Genomic DNA, 17,674 nt, shown 5'->3' with positions numbered 1-17,674 from the left:
CGTATACTTTAATCATTTGAAAATGTATTAAATAAACATAAAATACCTTAATAATAAAAAATATGTGTATTCAGATATTTTCTTTCAGTGTGGTCTTGGTTGTGATGCACTGATATTTAAATTGATCTGTGCTTTTATGTTAAGCATTATTTTCCTTTTCAGTAGAGAATAAACTAACTTCAACTATATTTCAGCAGGGAAAACATGAACTAAGTTCCAATATGTTTTCTCATCGAGAACAAGCTGAATACATACACACATATAAAACACATGCACTCTTAAGTAAAAATAGGATTTTTTTTCCCGAGGTTTTGCTCTTGTTGCCCAGGCTGGAGTGCAATGGTGTGATCTCAGCTCACTGCAACCTCCGCCTCCAGGGTGTAGCTGGGATTACAGTTGCCTGCCACCACGTCTGGGTAATTTTTGTATAAAAATAGGACTTTAAAAAAAAATCCAAATTTCTGATATTTAGGGACCATGACACAGCAATGTCTCCTGCACTGGACTTTATGTTTTATTAGTAAAGATGTTACCACTTTATTAAAATTATAATTTGGTATAATTATTATAATTTGGATATCTGAATGATACCTCTGATATATCTGAGTTATGATCTGGATTGAAGTAGACTTAACAACAGTCAATTTCAGTAAATATAGCCAAGTGACCATGTAGTGTTACAAATTCCAAAATTTCCACCCCAAGAATGACACGGCCACAGATGTGGGATGTGTGGCCTCTGCTCAGGACAGAGGGGACCCGGTGGGGCACCGCTGAGAGCTCTGAGCTGAGAGAGACAGAAACCGGTTACCACTCATTCAGACCACTGACTTGGGCAGTTGACTGAATCTCTCAGGGCCTGTTTCCCTGTATTGACAATAATAATCTACCATGGAGATGAGGATGAGACTTTACCTACTGCAAACCTCTGTGGAAATACGGGTTGTTAATATTAACCACCATCAGTGAGCCCATGGCTATGGCCACAGCCTAGAGAGGCTGTAAAACGGTTAACTGTGACTAGACACCGGAGGTTGGAGACTTACTTACTTTACGACTGGGTTGACTCATAAATGCCACGTAGACTTGCAAAGGAAGCGGTAAAGAGCTGTACCCCCGCTCTGGGGGGTTTATCATCAGAAGGAGAGAGACCCGAGGGAGCCTTCTGCCCACTCCAGATGAGGTGCTCCGTGGAACACGAGGAGCACACGAAACCCGACCAGCTTTGTGTGACTTCTGCGTGTGGGGTGGCACGCGTGTGCTTGCTATTCACTGTTTCTGCTGGGGGCATTTTTATCTTTTGAAATTCTTTCTTCTGAACCTTTCGTGCCTACCAGAACCAGCCTGTCAGGATGCGCCTGATCTCCACAGCAGCCCCTCCATCCGACTCTGAAGAAGCCGTCAGCTCACAGGAGATTCCTTTTGTTTAATGAGTAACAGCTACTGACTCACTCCATGGCCCACCAAAATGACAGACACCTGTTCAAAAGCCTGATCTGAAGTTGCTGCCATGACACAAGCAATGCCTGTGAAGTGCCTGCAGCCCACGCCTCTGAGACGGGCCAGGCGTGTGGTGGACACGCAGCTGCAGGCGCTTGCTCTCTGTCATCACGAGAAAAAGTATCCCTGCACCGGACAAGAAAGGACCTGAAGGCACACTCACAATCAACTTCCTGATTTCACAATGATGGTAGGGAGCCCTGTGGGTACTAGAAGCAGCAGGGAGGGGTTCTAGACCTTTGGTGCCCAAGAGACTTCCGTGCATGGAAAATGTTGACTTCTAGCTTCCATCTGCAGCTAACTCTCCATCGGGACGTGGGACCTGGCTGTACGAGTTAATTCAAACTGAGCCACTTTCCATTAGGGCGAGCCACTTTTCATCATCATGCTTATCATAACAATCAGATCTTTTGTGTAAACTGGAGCTTTTTTAAACTTAGCGTCTTTCCCAGATAGAGTGCACTCTTTCTGGTCACAGGATTGCATTCGCGTCCTTATTTTCCTGCTATGAGGAAGTGTTGATCTGGTCCAGGTGTGTTTTAAAGTATACACCCTGGACCATTCCATCATTACAGGGAGCAGAGTGGGGTTATCTGGAGGCCTCATCTGCTAGGAGACGAGGGATGTGTTGGGGGCAACAGGAGGCTGTGCTGTGTCCACACCAACTCCTTTTCAGGAACCGTCCAGAAGCTCAGGGATGTGAAACCTAAACTCTGTCCTCCAAGTCTTCCTGCAGCTGATGTACCTGAGGTGGTTTAGGTGACACTAATCTGGGGTCCTGAGGAAGCTCTGACTTTGAAATCCAGTTAAGCGAGAAGGAAGGTGGGGGATGAGGTGCCCATTCTGCTCATGTCATGAATATTATTTTCACTGCTGTTATCTGATGTTGATTAGCATATATTTTTCATATATATATATATATATCTGTGTGTGTGTATGCCATATATGTATTTGTAGAAATACTTTGAGGCCTTATATAATGTTATCTTCCTCCAGAGATAATTTTCTCTTCCTTTTTCCAGGCACCAAATGGAGTTAGCAATCCAAGATTATTTTATTTTCTGGGCTATCCAGATGACTTAAAGCCTCGCCGAAGTTCCCATGAGAAGTGTTTAAACAACCCAAAGAAAGCACGTAAGAGAGGAATAACAACAACAAAACCCAGAAAGAATGGATAGGAAACAAATGCAGTGGTTCCCCTTACCTGTGGCGAAGATGTTCCAAGACCCCCAGTGGATAGTACCAAGCCCTAGATATATGATATTTTTTCTATATACACACACACCTATAATGAAGCTTAATTTATAAGTTGGGCACAGTAAGAAATTAGCAACAGTAACTAATAATAAAATAGAACACATAACAATATACTATAATAAAAGTGATGTGTGTGTGATTTCTCTCTCTCTCTCAAAATATCTTATTGTACTATATGCACCTATTTTCAGATCATGGTCGACTGCAGGGAACTGAAACTACAGAAATCAACACTTCCAATAAGAGGCAACTACTGTTCTCAAACGGTAGAGTCAAACGTAACCATATTACACCAAATGTTACATCGGTGTTTAACTCACATCATGTTAAACATTGCAATGAAGAGAAGAGATTCTCCAATGAATACAAATGCAACACCCAACTCCATGCTTTTTACAGGAAATCTGACTTTAAATATAAAGTCACAGATGGGTTGATGTGAATAGATTCAAGAAAAGATATACCACACAAGCATAAAGCATAACAGCCTCAAATGGGTATCTTTCTATCAGAAAATAGATATTAAGACAAAAACATTACCAGAGATAAAGTGCACTTTATAACAAAAGGCTCATTTAGTCAGAAAACACAATAATTATAAATGTGTAGTATCTAATAATAGAGCTTCTAAATACATGAAGAAAAATGGATAGAAATATAGGAGAAATAGAAAATTCCACAATCAGAGTTGGATACTTTAAACCCCATATCAGCAATTTATAGAAGAACTAGACAAAAGATCAAAAAAAAAAAAAAGAATAACTAAAAAACACTATTGGCCAGGCGTGGTGGCTCATGCCTGTAATCCCAGCACTTTGGGAGGCCAAGGCAGGTGGATCACCTGAGGTAAGGAGTTTGAGACCAGCCTGGCCAACATGGTGAAACCCTGTCCCTACTAAAAATACAAAAACTAACCGGGTGTGGTGGTGCATGCCTGTAATCCCAGCTACTTGGGTGCCTGAGGCAGGAGAATCGTTTGAACCTGGGAGGTGGAGGTTGCAGTGAGCTGAGATCATGCCATTGCACTCCAGCCTGGGCAACAAGAGCGAAACTCTGTCTCAAAACAAAACAAAACAACCAAAAAAACCCCACTATTGACCTTGAGTTTACTGATATTTGTAGAGCACTATACCTTATGGCAGCAGAATACAAATTCTTTTCACCTGTGTGTGCTACTCCAGCAGGTGCCAGATTCTGTAGCCTAAAACAAGTCTCATCAGATTTAAGAAGATTGATGTCACATAGAGTATGCTCTCGACGACAATAAAGTTAAGTTAAAGAGCTTCACCATAAATATAACTGGGATGCCCCCAGATATTTGGAAATTAAACAACACATTTGTAAATAATCCATGAGTAAAATTATAAAGAAAATCAGAAAATATTTTTAGCTAAATAATAAAAATACATTTCAATAGTTATGGGATGCAGCTAACATAGTAACTTGAGGGAAATTTGTAGATTTAAATTCACATTTTAGAAAAATAGTCTACATCCAGTAATCTGAGTTACCAACTTAAGATATTAGTAAAAGAAAAGAAAATTAAACCAAAAGTAAGAAGAAAAAAATAATAAAAAGAGGGGTAGAAATTATTAAAATCAAAACTAAAATAAATAAATATCAGTGAAACAAAAACTGGTTCTTTAAGAATTTATGAACCTTCAGTTAGACTAGTCAATGGAGGGGGTAAAAACAGAAGAAACTCAAATTACCAATAACAGGAACAAAAGAAAAAACATCTCTATAGATCAGACAGTTAAAAGGCAATAAGCGAATATTATGAGTAACTCTATGCCAATAAATTTTGTAATCTAGATGAAATGAATCACATTTTTCAAAGACACAAATTACCAAAAGTGAAATTGGTAAATTGAATACTTACATATCTCTATGTCAATTATAAATTTGGATTTGTAGTAAGTTATCTCCCCATAGGACCTCTCAATTCTGAAGGAAATGTAGTGTTGATAGTTTTCAAACCAGAATGAGGAAGATGTTGAGATTATCAGGGAAAGAACTGAAAGAACCTACTTTAATCATGTATACTGAGGTAAAGGCAAACATTCTTGATATGACAGAAAAGCCTCATCAGAGAAATAGAACTATAAAATACAACCAAATGGAAATGTTAGAACTGAAAAATACAATCTCTGAAATTAAAAAAAAATCACTGGAGGGGCTCAATAGCACAATGGAGGTCATGGAACTTACAGTCTGTGAACTTGAAGATTAAATCATAGAAATTATTCAATCTAAAAAACAGAGAAAAAAGGATTGAATAGAAAATAAATAGACCTGTGAGGAAATATCAAAAGCTTAACATTTACGACAGTAGGCTCCTAAAGAGACAGAAGAAAGAGATTGGTGTGGAATTTGAAGAAAGTATGGCCAGACATGCTGAACTGAAAGACAGATGAACAGATTGAAGAAGATCAGAGAGCCCCATACAGAATAAACTCAAAGGAAATCACACCAAAGCACATTATAGTCGAAGTACTAAAAATAAAAGATAAATAAACATCATGAAAGCAGGCAAAGAAAAGCACTGCATTACATGCAGGAAATAATAATTTGAACAACTTAAATTTCTTATCAGAAACCATGGAACCTGGAAGACAGTGGAACGATATCCCTAAAATGCTGAAAGATGATGGCCAACCACAAATTCTATACCAGTGAAAATATGCAGAAGAATGGTAGCAAAATAAGGACATTCTCAGATAAATGAAAACTAAAAGAACTCATAAGCAGAACTGCTCTTGAGAAAATACTAAATGAAATTATTGACGCTGAGGAGAAATGATATCAAAAGGAATCCTGGAACTTCAAAAAGTAAGAAGAGTGACAGAAGGCAAACATATGAGTAAATATATCAAGCTATTCTTTTTTCCCTCTTAAACATCACTCTGAAAGCAAAAATTATAACATTTACTAGGTGGTATTCAATAATGATAGATAATATTTATGAAGCTATAAAATAAAAGGGGAGAACAAACAGAGCTACATGTTTGTAAACCTTCCATATTTTGAATAAAGTGGTAAAATATTAAATATAATTAGACTAAAATTTTAGGTAAATGTTAAGTCATGGTGTATTATCATTTTTACATATTGCTAGAGTTGATTTGCTAATGCTTTGTTGAGGACTTTTGCAACTATGTTTATGAGGGATATTTGTCTGTAATCACAAGAGTAAGTAATCACAAGAGCGATTACTAAAAAAACAAAGAAAAACAAACAAACAAAAGACAAACAAGAAGCCATAACAAAAAAGATAACAGAAAAATACAATACTAAAGCAATCCAAATAATTGAGAAGAAAGCAAGAAAATAGGAACAGAGACATCAAAACTGAGGGAACAAATAAAAAACAAATATTAATATAGTAGACCTAAATACAAACAAATCAATGATTACATGAAATACAAATGGTCTTAACTCGCCTATTAAATAATGGAGTATGTCAGATTGGGCTAAAAACAAAGACTCAGCTGTATGTTGTTTATAAGAAAACAACTTTAAATATGCTGACATAGGTTAAAAGTAGAAGAATAAAAGTAGATGTACAATGCAAACACTATTGAAAAGAAATTTGATTGCTTGTATTAATATCAGACAATGTAGACTTTAGAACATGGAAAATTGCCAGAAATAAAGAGGGGTATTGCATAAAGGTAACAGGGTCAATAACTAGGAGGGCTCCGAAATATATAAAGTGAAAGAAATACAACTGAATACAGAAATAGACAAATTCACAATTATATTTGAAAATGTCATTATTTCTGTCTCTGTAATTGATAGAATGATTCAAGTGAAAATCAGCAAGGAGTTGCTTGTAAATTCTAGATATTAGACCTTTTTCAGATGGGTAGATTGCAAACATTTTCTCCCATTCTGTAGGTTGCCTGTTCACTCTGATAATAGTTTCTTTTGCTGTGCAGAAGCTCTTTATTTTAATCAGATTCCATTTGTCAATTTTGGCTTTTGTTGCCATTGCTTTTGGCTTTTTTGTTATGAAGTCTTTGCCCATGCCTATGTCCTGAATGGTATTACCTAGGTTTTCTTCTAGGGTTTTCATGGTTTTGGGTTTTACATGTAAGTCTTTAATCCATCTTGAGTTAATATTTGTATAAAGTGTAAGGAAGGGATCCAGTTTCAGTAGTCTGCATATGGCTAGCCAGTTTTCCCAGCACCATTTGCTGAATAGGAGATCCTTTCCCCATTGCTTGTTTTTGTCAGGTTTGTCGAAGATCAGATGGTTGTAGATGTGTGGTGTATTTTCTGAAGTCTCTGTTCTGCTCCATTGGTCTACATATCTGTTTTGGTAGCAGTACCATGATGTTTTGGTTACTGTAGCCTTGTATAGTTTGAAATCAGGTAGCGTGATGCCTCCAGCTTTGTTCTTTTTGCTTAAGATTGTCTTGGCTATACGAGGTCTTCTTTGATTCCTATGGAATTTAAAATAGTTTTTTTTTCTAATTCTATGAAGAATGTCAATGGTAGTTTGATGGGAATAGCATTGAATCTATAAATTACTTTGGGCAGTATGGTCATTTTCATGATATTGATTCTTTCTATTCATGAGGATGTAATATTTTTCCATTTGTTTGTGTCCTCTTTTATTTCCTTGAGCAGTGGTTTGTAGTTCTTCTTGAAGGGGTCTTTCACGTCCCTTGTTAGCTGTATTCCTAGGTATTTTATTCTCTTTGTAGTGATTGTGAATGGGCATTCATTCATGATTTGGCTCTCTGCTTGTCTATTGTTGGTGTAAAGGAATGCTTGTGATTTTTGCACATTGATTTTGTATCCTGATACTTTGCTGAAGTTGCTTATCAGTTTAAGGAGTTTTTGGGCTGAGATGATGGGGTTTTACTAAATATAAAATCATGTTGTTTGCAGACAGAGAAAATTTGACTTCCTCTCTTCCTATTTGAATATGCTTTATTTCTTTCTCTTGCCTGATTGCCCTGGTCAGAACTTCCAATACTACTTTGAATAGGAGTGGAGAAAGAGGGCATCCTTGTCTTGTACTGGTTTTCAAAGGGAATGTTTCCAGCTTTTGCCCATTCATTATGATATTGGCTGTGGATTTGTTATAAATAGCTCTTATTATTTTGAGATATGTTCCATCAATACCTAGTTTATTGAGGTTTTTAACATGAAGGGATGTTGAATTTTATCAAAGTCCTTTTCTGCATCTATTGAGATAATCATGTGGTTTTTATCTTTGGTTCTGTTTATGTGACTAATTACGTTTATTGGTTTGTGTATGTTGAACCTGCCTTGCATCCCAGGGATGAAGCCAATTTGATCATGATGGACAAGTTTTTTGATGTGCTGGTGGATTTGTGTTGCCAGTATTTTATTGAGAATTATTTTCATATCTATGTTCATCAGGGATATTGGCTTGAAGTTTTCTTTTTTTGTTGTGTCTCTTCCTGGTTTTGGTATCACGATGATGCTGGCTTCATAAAATGAAGGATATAGAAGATGCAAACAACACAAAAAACTTGATCTAATTGTCATATATAGAACTTTCCACCCCAAAAGAGCAAAATACACATTGGTTTTTCAAGTGCACATGGAACATTCTGAAAGATAGGCCATGTTCTGGAGCATAAAGTAAAGCTTAAACTTAAAAAAGAAATCATTCAAAGCATGTTCTTGGTACATAACAAATAAAATAGAAGTCAATAATGGAATATTATTGGAATGATACACAAATACTTGAAAATTAAACAGCACACTTCTAAAATAACTTATGGATCACTAATAATTCTCAAGTGAAATTAGTGAAAATATTGTGAACTGAATGAAAATAAAAATTCATCATATTAAACTTTGTAGGATGCAGCTAAAACAGAGCTTAGAAGGAAATTTGTGACATAAAATGTTGTGTTAGAAATCTAGAACATGGAATGTTTTATTAGAATATAACAAAACTCCTAAATCAATAATCACATTTTCCCCTATAGAAACTAGTTAAGGAAGAGTAAATTAAACCCAAAGTAAGTAAAAGGAATATAATAATAAAGGTAAGAGACTAAAGCAGTCAAATTAAAAACAGAAAAGCAGTAGAGAAAATCAATGAATCCAAAGGCTGTTTCTCTAACAAGATAATAAAACTGATAAAACTCTAGTGAGAATAACCATGAGAAAAAGAAAGAAGACACAATTTTCCAATGTTAGAAATAAAAGAGTGGGCATCACTGTAGACCCTACAGACATGAAAAGGGTAATAAAGGAACACCACAAATGACTATCTGCCTGTAGGGTTGACAGTTCAGATAAAATGGACTAATTTCTTGATAATCATAAATTACTAACACCCATTCAAGAAAAACAGGCAACATGAATAGTCCTATATCTACTAAAGAAGTTGAATTTTTAATTACAACCTTCCTAATTAGCAAACTTCAGGCCTTGATTGTTTTACTGGTGAATTCCACCAGCATTTAAGAAAGAAATAATACCAATTCTGCAAAATCTCTTCCAGAAAATAGAAGAAGAGAAAACACTGCTCAATAAATATTACCTTTATACAAAAACTACACAAAGATATTCTAAAAAAAGAGATTCTTACAAATATCCCTCATGAACATAGTTGCAAAAGTTCTCAACAAAGCATTAGCAAATCAACTCTAGCAATATGTAAAAATGATAATACACCATGACTTAGTGGGGTTTATCCCAGAAATGCAAGGCTATCTCAACATTAAAAATTAATGTAGAAAAAGCATGTGACAAGTCTCAATGTCCATTCATAATAAAGATGCTCAAAAACCTTAGAAGACAAGAAAAGTCTCTTATCTCAATAAAGGGCAGCTACAGGAAACTGCATTGGACCCCACACTTGGTGGTGGAAGATAGAGCTTTCTTCCTAAGGTGGGAAGCAAGACAAGAATGTCAGGTTTCACTGCTCCCAGTCCACATGGTGCAGAAAGTCTCAGTGCAATCAGGCAAAAAACAAACAAACAAACAAAAAACCACACACAAATCCCACAAACAAACAAAAAACCCAAAAAACAAAAGGCATATAGGTTGGAAAGAAACACTTGCGACTTACATTATTTTCTATGCAGAATATCTCCAAAGGCACCTTAGTGGCTCCTATATAACTAATAAGTGAGTTTGGCAAGTTCACAGGATACATATTTAATATGAAAAAAATCAATTGTATTTCTGAATGAACAATTGGAATTGAGATTTTTTAAAGTACTATTTCAATTGCACCAAAAAAGAGAGAAATATTTAGATGTACATACAGCAAAAAATGTGGAGGACATGTGTGCTTAAAAGTACAAAATGCTAATGAATGAAACCAACGATAACTTAAAAGAATGGAAAGATATATTGTATTCCTGAATTGGAAGCTTCAATATTACTAAAATAACAGTTCTGCCCAAGTTGAGACAGACGACTAATAGAGAGAACACACATAAAGGATAGAGAGATAGAGATGGATAGATAGAGATAGATATTGTAGATATTGACAAGTTGGTTCTAAGACTTACATGAAAGGTAGAGGAATGAGAGTATCCAAAACAATTTTGAAAAAGAATAAAGTTGAAGGCTTACACAACCTGGTTTTAATATTTATTATAATACTACAATAATCAAGACAGTATGGTTCTGTGAAAGATCAGACACATAGATCAATTGATTCACACAGTAGGATCAGCTTTTTTTTTTTAAACAAAGTCATAAAGGCAATTCAGTACAGAAAAGAATAGTTATGTCAAACTGTAGGCTCAAACAATTGAACAAACATGAAAAAAAGAGACAAGAACCCTGACCTACATACCTCATACAAAAATTAACTCAAAATCGATTGTAGAATAGGAATGTCTTAAGGAGCCATCCTATGCTTACCTCACCACTGTATATTGGATGTGGCTGGGGAGTTTAAAGCTGAGCAGATAACTTGTCTCTTTATTAAAGAGCAACACCAGGCCCATCTCCCACAGCCAGACCTAACCTAGGTGCTGAAATTCTGGGCTTTGGGCTGAGCTGCGAAGGGATGAGGCTTACTGGGCTGTGGAAGGGGACACATGTATTCCGTGAGTAGGAAGAACGTGAATCACTGAGGCCTGAGGCCAGACTGTGATGGCTTTCAGGATGGCCCCAGCAATCTTCCCTGACAGTCCTCTTCAGCACTGATAAGACACAGCAGAAGTGATGGTGTGTTACTTCCAAATCCAGGCCCTAAAAGGCACCGAGACTTTCACCTTGTCACAAAGATGCCCAGGGAGCCCACGGAGAGGTCAACATGGCAAGCACTGGAGGTGGAAGGGGTCATGGGGGTCTGGTCCTCCTGCCACAGTCAAGCTTTCAGATGATGCAGCCTGCTGACATTCTGACTGAAGGACACCAAGCTGGAACTACCCATCTAGGCCTCTCTGGACTCTTGGCCCACAGAAGCTAGGTGAGATAATAGGTGTTTCTTGTCTAAGCTACTGAATTTTGAATTAATTTGTTCTAAACGTTGGATAATGATACCAATTCCACTTGAAAACTCTAATCCTCTTGTTCTACCTTTCTGTCCAGGTCATTTATTTACTATTGTGATGTGGTTATTAATACAAACAACATGAAGAAAGGACTGTATCAAAGTTCTGAGCCCTCCCTGGGGCCCCAGGACAGCATTGGTAATAAGTGCTGGGATGATTCTGTCTTCATTTCAGGGGTTGTCACAAAGGGAGCTGGGCAGCTAAGGTGCTCACAGCTCCCTGGGTCCTCCCAGACCACCCTTTGATCACTCATTCACTTCTGTTTGCACCTGTGTCCTTCAGCCCTACCCAATCCTTGCATCTCACAGGGAGATGTGGAAGTCTAGGGCTCTGAAGAACCAGAGTTTTGACCAAGTGTTAGTGACTCATTTTTCCTCATCTGTTTCTTCTCACCCGGTTTTAGTGTCTTGCACACAGAGTGTCCAATAGATAGATATTGATTAAGTTGATGGCCCAGGAGCCAAGGAGAGCTACCCAAAGGCTACACATTTCCCTTTGAGTCCATTAGAAATCAAATACGGGGCAAACTTAGAAAAAAGTGAACCCATGTTCTCCCGCCCAGGTGAAGCAGAATCAGAGAAGGCTTGAAGCTCAGCCTCCCCAAGCTACGAATGCATGATTGCACCAGCGCAAGACAGGAATCCCCAGTCCCGGCCGCAGGGGCCAGGGCAGCTTGGACTCTCCACAGCTCTTCAGCTTGGCGTTCTGGGCATTTCAAGACAGGTAAATACAGGCTGTTTTCATCTGTGCTGACCTCTGTGCTCTGTCCTCATAGGGTCACTTATTTCTCAGGTGGCCCTCAGGCCTGTGATCTTGTCCTCATGGGGTCACTTGTTTCCCGGGTGGCCCTCAGGTCATGGAAGGTCCAGTGGGAGCCAAGGATGCTGTTCTTGCAGTAAAGGTCTCAGCTTCTGCTATGCCAGTCAATCGGGGTGAAGGAAGTGACTCTTCTTCAGGTAAGACTGAGAGCAGACAGGACAGGTGCCAGGCAAGGAAGGAAGCCTCTTGCCTGCACTCTGTGAGTGCTGGTTAAAGCATCGACAATGCATTTCCAATGCAGAGCACTGGGAACCAGGGCAGCAGCTGCAGAATCAGCTCCAGGGACGATGATGGGGTCAAGTCAGTGCCTCCTCAGGGCTGTTTCCAAGCAGGTGCCCATTTAGGGCAGGGTTTGGATTGACTTTAAAAAAATCCAGTCTTCTGGGAGAACAGTAAGGAAATACAGTGTATTCTAAGAGAAGAGGAGGCAGTCATGAAGATCCTAAGAGAGGTGATATGTGAGTGTTGATTTCCTGGTGTTTCATAGGGGCGGCATGGTGAATCAGCGCTCATCTTAATCGCCCATATTGATGGATGAGCAAGGGTGAACAGCAGTGAGAGTCTGCACTCTCTACTCACCTAGGAAAACAGCACAGCTACTGAGCTTGTGCCTGCAGTGCTTCAGTAGTGTCTGCAGTCTGGGGCCATGCTGATTTGCTAATCCTTGATCTCAGCTGGGCGTGATTGCCACCCTGGTCCCTGGCTCATGAGGGGCAGGCACACCACTAATTGGCAGGTGCTGGCCTGCTTTGTAGGGGGCTGGGTGGGGAGCCAGGATGCTCTGCAGTGGAGGCCTGAATGGATGACTCTCTGCACCTGGGGGCTGGGTGGGGCGCCAGGGTGCTCTGCAGTGGAGGCCTGAATGGATGACTCTCTGCATCTGGGGGCTGGGTGGGGAGCCAGGGTGCTCTGCAGTGGAGGCCTGAATGGATGACTCTGCACCTGGGGGCTGGGTGGGGAGCCAGGGTGCTCTGCAGTGGAGGGATCTGCATTGATGACTCCCTGGACTTTCTTGCCAGAAAAAAATCTTTATTTTATATTTTGCTGTTTTAAATGTAACGTGCATTTTTCATCACTTGCTATTAAAAATATATTTTTAAAGATTTGAAGCTATAAACACCAAACTTACAAGTACCTGGGGCGTATGGTGAATCACAGTTCTGCCCTCTGATCCAGTGGTTGCAACCTTTGGCCCCATGGGGGAAGAGTCTGGGGTGCTGCTTGCTGAGAGCTCCCAGCCAAGACCTCCCCCGGAGGTGCCTTTGGTTGACAGGTGCTGCTTCACCCAAGTGGCCCTTCCCAGGAGCGGCTCGGAGGACACACAGGCTCGGCTCTCACCCCTCAATTCAGGATGTGCCTACAGGGCCGTCCTGGCATGGGATTCCACATGGGGTTGCCGAAGCCTCTTGCCTTTGCACCCTGGCTTACCTTCCTCTCTTTCAACGCTGCTTCCCTGAATCCTTCCAGGTGTTACTCCTGACAGCACTCCCCACTACACCACCTGCACACACATCTGTCTTGGATCTGCTTTCAAGAACCCGCATCTGCTCCACCATCCCACCTGCCGACACTATTTTCAAGTGGGCTTAGATGTGCAGATACGAAGGAGATGAAGTAAGAGCTGCTCCGGCCCTCGGATGATGCAGACTCCACGAGCTCGTGCTTCCCGTGGCTCCTAGGGGAGCCCAGACCACCCTGTGCACCAGCAGTGAGGGCTCAGTGCTGGGAGCTGCGCTCTGGAGCCTTTGCTCCTCTGCAGTGTCACGAGTCCCTGTGGCGGGTGGTGGCCGCCTCTTCCTGCAGCAATTCTCTCCCACCTCCTTTCCTCCACCTCAGAGAGATAGCGGGTGTCAAATGGCCCAGAACCGAGGCCCCTGCACTGCTGCAGGCACAGAGGACGGGTAGGATTGTGTGGGAGAGCCCTGGGGGTAAGCCTTTCGCCTACGTCCCTCCTGCCGCCAGCCAGTGCCGGGAGCTTAGTTTTCTTATCTGTAAAATTAGGTCTCATTAGGTTGTGAAAATTAGAGATGATGTATATAAGGTTCCAGTGCAGTTTCCAGCACATAATGAGATTGGATGAATGCTAACTTCTTTTTAGTGTTATCGTGATTATTGTGATTATTATTATCATCACATGTAGACCTTTGACCAGAAATTAGAGAGGACTCAAAAAGAAAGAGAAAGCTACGGAACCACACAAATGTAGTAGAAGCATGTTCTGTGCTGCAGAATTTATTAGAGACGAGCAAAGCCTCTTTAGTAATTGATAGAGATGTGGTACTTAATGTGAACTTTGAGTAATTGCAGATGGAGAGGCCAAGAATTTTATGCAGATAGCAACAAGGTCCCTGACACAGGGAAGTAATATCCCTGCACAGACCAGCTTAAGACAAGATTAGTGTGGAGCACAGGAGGATCAAGAGGATCTGCACGGGGTGAGATAAGGAATCTGGACAGACCAGAAAAGAGGCGATTCCCCAGACACCCAGTGAGAAGGTGAGGATGAGGCTGGCAGCTGAAATCTGAGCCTCACAGAGTGGCATTTATAGTTGTCGGTGTATTATTATGCTTGAGTCAACCGGAATGGAAAATATGCATGATTTTTATTACATGGAGTTTGGGTTTTTTGTGGAAAACTCTAGAAAGGGATTTGAACCTCACTTGACTCATTGCAAATGAGGTTTCATGCCCAGAGGAGGACAAACCAAATTCTGCCTTCTCCTGCTTATTCCACCTGCGTGTCCTGGGTGCCCATCCTTTTCACCTGCCTCTCGCCCTGCAGAGGGATGAGCTCTGTGGAGCACCTTCTCTTCCCTCCAGGGGCACCTGCCTCGCCTTCTTCTTTACCACTCGCCTCCATCATAACCGTGCTCTCTTCATTCCTTCTTCATCTGTCCCATTTCTAAGTGAAAAATGTTCTTACTGTGGCTAGGAAGCAAAAGATGGCAGGATCATCATGTGTTGAGGAAAAGGGAAACCACAAATTTGGTTGTGATTTTACTTCAAAATGTTCGTAGATTCAACAAACACTTTGGTACCTGTGAGAGTGTATAACTCCTTATGAAAAGCACAGGCTGGCTTCACTCACGTATGTGAGTGCATGGCTCAGCAAACGGAACCTAGCAGTCCATCAAATATGTTGGAGAGCCCGTCCCAGGTGGGCTGATTTGAAGCTGGTGCAACAGTAGAAAATCTCTTCATGTCATTTGCCATCTTTACAGATTAGCGGAGAAGAGCTGTATGATCTGCTCAAAAGAAAGAAATGTGTTTGATAAAATTCAGTATGTATCCTTGATAAAAATCTTAAAATAAGAATGGAAGGAAATTTTTAAAGTTGACAAATCTCTAAGTAACAACAGCAGAAAACCATAAAAACCAAAGTTACCAAAAAAAATCACAACAAATGTCACTGTCAATAGTAAGACATATCCAAGTCCAGAATGCTAACTACCACTACATCTGTTCAACATTAAATTAGCACAAAAGACAAGTAAATGTGAAAGGTATGAGTATTAAAAAGAAAACATACAAAGCTGTCATTATTTAGATGACTAGATTATATAAAGAGTACACCCACAAATACTTTAAAACATTTAGGATACATAAGGCATGCTTAAATATTGAGTAATATGTACCAATATTTTTTTTAATTGCATTTCTGCCTACCAGCAACATTTAGAGAATTTAATTTATAAGAAGACATAGTTGAACTCTACTTCTAGTTAAGACGGAGTAGCAGGGACTGAATTTAGCCTGAACCAACTAAAAGTATCACACAAATTATATTAAATAACAGTTTTCAGGGCCAGGTACAGTGGCTCACGCCTGTAATCCCAGCACTTTGGGAGACCAAGGCAGGCAGATCACCTGAGATCAGGAGTACAAGACCAGCTTGGCCAATATGGTTAAAGCCCCTCTCTACTAAAAATACAAAAATTAGCTGGGCGTGATGGTACACACCTATAATCCCAGCTACTCGGGAGGCTGAGGCAGGAGAATCACTTGAATCCAAGAGGCAGAGGTTGCAGTGAGCTGAGATTGTGCCACTGCACTCCAGCCTGGGCAATAGAGCGAGACTCGGTCTCAAAAGAAAAAACAATAAAAGAACAGTTTTCAAAACAATGGGCTTAACCACTGCATTAAGCTTTACAACTGTATCATTAAGCTATTTAGACTTGATTATAAGTTTTACTGTTTATTTAATATCACTTTTTCTATATTTTATGTTAAGTTCTTTATTCTAACTCATTTTTCGGTTGTATGGAGTGTCTCCTTGAGTAATTCTTCCAGAAAAGTTTATTTTTTCTGAGTCCTTGCACTTCCAAATACTCATTTTATTTGCCCTTACAGTTGAACAATAATTAAATATTCATATAATTCATAATAATTTGACCTTAAAATTCTGTGAAGTTGGCATTATTACTATGTTTCATTTAGTGTTGCAGTTGAAAATCAAATACCAGACCAAATATCTTTCTTTTGTAGATAATTATTAATTTATAAAATTTTCTTCTTTTTATTTCAGCTTTATGCTTTTTTTTCCCCCTTTATCCTGGGAAATTAGCAACTTAACCAGGAAATCTCAGGATGTGGCTCTTATCATTGTCATCCCACCCGACTCTCTGGGAGCCACTTTGTCTGAAAACCAAATTTCTTTCCGGAGCCCAGCTTGGGGTCCCCACAGCGAGGCTAGGGGCAAGAGGGGCTGCAGGCAGGCCTTCTCCCCACACCTGCCTTAAAGTGTGGGTGGATTTGGGCTTCGGGTGCTGGGTGTGGTGGGGTTTGGTTTCTCACCCACCCCAGGCCCGGGAGCTGTGTCAATGTGTCTGTCTAGGTTTCTCCTTCCTGAGTCCTCTCCCCAAAAATCCACCAGGCAACACACACGTGGTGGGACCTGGTGAGAAAGAACCAGTTTTGATTTGGCCACCACAGTGACATTTGGGAGATGAGGATGGGCCATTTACATACATCATGAATGGGAATGCCTGTATTGTTCATGTAACTCGCAGGGAAAATGTCAGAAAATTCATCCAAATCTACATTGTACACTTGATGAGGCAGCCGATTGGCTGAGAGGCTTGGGAAAATCAGCCGGGTCTACCCAGAGCTTACGTGAGGCTACAAAATCAGCCCTTTAGGAACTTGTGGGTCATCTGTAGCAACTAGGGCGGCTGTCCCCAGGGCCTGGTGTGGGTGCGGGGCATATCCTCCTCTATTAAGTACCTCTCGCTTCCTGACAGGTAGCTCAGATTGCAGGCACATGGCTGTGGGGCACCCTAATTCCTGAGAGTCCCCCCAACATGGGCTGCCAAGGCGGGGATTGCAAAAGTCTCCAGTTACCAGCACCCTGAACATGCACCCTTTGATTAAATCACCCCACACCAAGTAACACCAACCTCTGTGTTGAATTTTTTGAAAATAAACTTAATTTTTATTTATAGAAAGAGAGAGATAATTCTTTCAGAATTTCTCTAATCTCTCACTTCTACGAGCCCCAACTCTTTCTCCTGAACACTCCCAGATTTCAAAAGTAATTTGAATTCCCTTAATCAGTCAGCTAACTCCTTCTGTTTTATTCCTTATGATTA

At 40.2% G+C, this 17,674-nt stretch overlaps 1 long non-coding RNA gene across 1 annotated transcript; it reads left to right on the top strand.

Moving 5' to 3' along the window:
- Window positions 1-1,116: 1,116 nt before the first annotated feature.
- LOC134808168 (uncharacterized) lies at window positions 1,117-17,471 on the top strand. The gene is made up of 9 exons (XR_010150578.1): window positions 1,117-1,865; window positions 2,523-2,634; window positions 2,949-3,023; window positions 10,960-11,182; window positions 11,830-11,990; window positions 12,121-12,223; window positions 14,394-14,582; window positions 17,019-17,198; window positions 17,327-17,471. It is a non-coding gene; the product is annotated as an uncharacterized LOC134808168 (long non-coding RNA).
- The last annotated feature ends 203 nt before the right edge of the window (window positions 17,472-17,674 follow it).

Source organism: Pan troglodytes, chromosome 14, assembly GCF_028858775.2.
Source record: "Pan troglodytes isolate AG18354 chromosome 14, NHGRI_mPanTro3-v2.0_pri, whole genome shotgun sequence".
Lineage (NCBI taxonomy): Eukaryota > Metazoa > Chordata > Mammalia > Primates > Hominidae > Pan > Pan troglodytes.
This window is presented reverse-complemented; position numbering and strand designations above follow the sequence as displayed.